Source organism: Populus euphratica, unplaced genomic scaffold (genome assembly GCF_000495115.2).
Source record: "Populus euphratica unplaced genomic scaffold, PopEup_1.0 scaffold95.1, whole genome shotgun sequence".
Taxonomy (NCBI): domain Eukaryota; kingdom Viridiplantae; phylum Streptophyta; class Magnoliopsida; order Malpighiales; family Salicaceae; genus Populus; species Populus euphratica.
The window spans coordinates 1079029-1082425 of NW_011499885.1; the positions used below are offsets into that span (position 1 = coordinate 1079029).

Sequence of the window (3397 nt, forward strand, 5' to 3'; positions counted from 1 at the left end):
AAGAGAGTTCTGTAGCATAAGTGGAAAGTAGGTTGTCTAGTGACTCATGGTATATTCAGATTCTTCTTTTCAGCTAGCTTTCATGGTGGAAAAAGCAAAAAAACATGGAAATGAAAAGTGATGTGCTTTCTAGAAATTATGCATGCAGAGGAGTTTTACTTTGAAAAGTTGTGATTTTGAAACATTTTGAAGCCCAACAAGCAAAGGAGTGAAGGACGGTAAAGATAGAAGTATGCCAACAGTTTGGTTCACTTTGAAGAGATCTCTACATTGCAAGTCAGAGCCATCAGAAGTTCATGATCCAAAATCCACAAAGCATTTGAGTACAATCTTGACAAGAAAAGCAGGAAGGTCAGGGTGTTCAAGGTCCATAGCAAATCTCAAAGATGTCATACATGGAAGCAAAAGACACATGGAGAAGCCACCAAGTTGTAGTCCAAGATCCATTGGAAGCAGTGAGTTTCTTAACCCAATTACCCATGAAGTTATTTTAAGTAACTCAAGGTGCGAGCTCAAAATCACTGGTTTTGGTGGGTTCCAAGAAGGGGTTGGTACTGGTGTTAGTCATGGCAACAACCATAATGGTGTTAGTGGTGGTGGTAACGGTGGTGTTGGTTCAACTTTTGTCGGTACTTTAAGGCCAGGCACTCCAGGACCTGGAGGACATCCTACAATGCACTATTTCAACCCTTCATTTAGGAACGCAGCAACTCCTCCAAGAAAGTCTCCTTTTCTTTCATCAGACAGAGAAGGGTCTGGATTTGGAGGTTCTGGTATATTTGGTGCTGGTGCACATTCAAGCAGTAGGGTATCTCTTGAGACAGATTTTAATGGTTCTTCTACAATCACTTGCCATAAATGTGGAGAACAGTTTACCAAATGGGAAGCTGCTGAAAATCATCATCTCTCCAAGCATGCTGGTAAGAATCTCCTATTTTGAAATTATTTGTTAATTAGACATCTTCCATCTAATTTTTCATCCCCCTTTTGTGCATATATTTAGTTTTGAATTTAAACCCTTTTTGCAGTTTCTTTTGTCTCTTTCTTGTTCTCTTATCCTCACAGCAGCAGTCACACACTTGATTCTGACCTCTGAATTGAGTGGGCACTTTTCCCTTGCAACTTTTGAGATCACCAAGTGCTCCGAGATAGTGGTGAAGGTTTTTTTCAAGACATTGATACTTTGCAGGCTTTGTGGCAATTGGACTGAGTTTTCCATTTCAATTGCTGTTAATGTGAACCCAGATTCTAATCACCAACAAAATGTTCTTTTTAATATAAACTCTTATTTTATTTTTATAATTTATCAGATATAACTCTGCAACAAACCGTTTCTTTTTTCCTGCAATATCTTCGTCTGAGATATCCATTTGTTTTTTTATTGTGATGCTCAAGAGAGGCATAGCTATTAGTTGGTTTTGATGACTTTTAACTTTATAAATTATAGCTGTGCTCAAAACAATTTATTCTGATCTCTCATTTTGATGTTAGTCTTTGAAAACCAAAGTCAAATATTAAAGTGGTTTGCTGTTCCTGAGACTTTAGAGTAGCTTTCCTTATCAGCAGCTCATTATATTTCTCTTCTTGGCAGTCACTGAACTTGTGGAAGGTGACTCATCAAGACAAATTGTAGAAATCATATGTCGAACGAGCTGGATAAAGAGTGAAATCCATTGTGGTCGAATATAAAGAGTGTTGAAGGTTCACAATATGCAAAAAACTCTAGCCCGATTCGAAGAGTATAGAGAGACGGTGAAAATTAAAGCCAGCAAGCTTCCGAAGAAACATTCTCGGTGCATAGCTGATGGGAATGAGCTTTTGAGGTTTTATGGCACGACTGTTGCATGCTCTCTTGGCATAAACGGTTCTTCAAGTCTGTGTGTATCTGAAAAATGCCGTGTTTGTCGAATTATTAGAAATGGTTTTTCTGCCAAAAAGGAGCTTAAAGGTGGAGTAGGTGTGTTCACAACTTCTACCAGTGGAAGAGCTTTCGAGTCTATTGAAATATTTGAAGATGATCCATCTACAAGGAAAGCTTTGATAGTATGCAGAGTGATTGCTGGGAGGGTTCATAGGCCTTTGGAGAATATACAAGAAATATCTGGCCAAACAGGGTTTGATTCTCTGGCAGGGAAAGTTGGTCTCTATTCCAATATTGAGGAGCTTTATCTGCTCAACCCCAGAGCCCTGCTTCCTTGCTTTGTAGTAATCTGCAAATCCTGAAGAAAGGAAGGAAAATGCTTACACTACATTATGAAGTCATATGAATCCCTTTTACACCTTTGTTTAGAGGAAATTTTCTTGAATCTTATGTTTTAAAGAATTATGATTCTTCTTTCAAGGCTATATCCCTTGTTAGTATATCAAATTTTATGATTCATAGTCTAGTTTTATCTGCCCCACGACACATTTGCACATCTCCTGCTACTTTATTGCTTCATCTTCATATTGAGGTTTACTGAAAACACTCATGGAGTTATAAAATATAGCAAAATTTTCATTCCAGGTAGTTGCTGAGCAGTAGGTAGTGACAGATTCAAGATTTGGGACACATTTATTCATAAATAAAGCAGTATAAATGGGGACCCAAGTTAACTTGAAAATACCTCATAACATTTACCTGTGTCGGTGAATTTAAGAACAAATACTTTCAAGAAAAAAAGAAAAAAAAAGACTGTCTGATAATTAAATCTTGAATTGTAACATCAGGTATCCCAGTTTGAATGACAAAGTTATGAGCTTGCAGATTACTTTGAAATGTAGTGGGGTTGCAGACTTCGATTTATATGCTGCTAGTGCATTGAAATTTGAGTACTTCGAAATACTGCTCACATGCATCAAACACTCCAAGACAAATTAAACCCAGCTAGTTTATGTTATTATATTAAGTCATGTCTCACTTAAACACAAAGTAACAGAATAATCAAATGAATCAAGCTCAATTTCCATTAGAAATAATTTGCAGGAGGATCCGAGACACGTCTTTCATCAGCAGAAATTAGTGAGTCTATGCATATAAAATTAGTCTAAACATGTCTATTCTTGTGGTGTAAAACATGCATGCTCTCAATAATGATATATCTTGCTGTCCACATGCATTACTCAGTACAAGAACTACATGTGGTCGTTGTTGGAGGGCTGTGCATGGAAAAAGAACAAGGGTTAGTCCAAACCAGCAGACAACAATCTATATAATGGAGAATTAGGTTTGTTTTGTCTCATATTTTCACATCCCTTTTAGAGTTTTTTTCTGTAAATTCTTAGACCAGGTTAATCTTTCGCCTGGAGCTTCTTACAGATCCTCTTGATGAAGAAGTAGCTAGTGTTCAAGATGAGGTTAGGGTTCCATTTCTCTCTTACTTAAAAAATGGTAACTTTCCAGTTTCTTTAATCATTT

The 3397-nt window shown here is 37.1% G+C and overlaps 1 pseudogene; it reads left to right on the forward strand.

Annotated features, from left to right (window-relative positions):
* LOC105130199 (uncharacterized) overlaps nt 1-2500 on the forward strand; it is a 2985-nt pseudogene extending 485 nt beyond the window's left edge.
* Nucleotides 2501-3397: the final 897 nt, after the last annotated feature.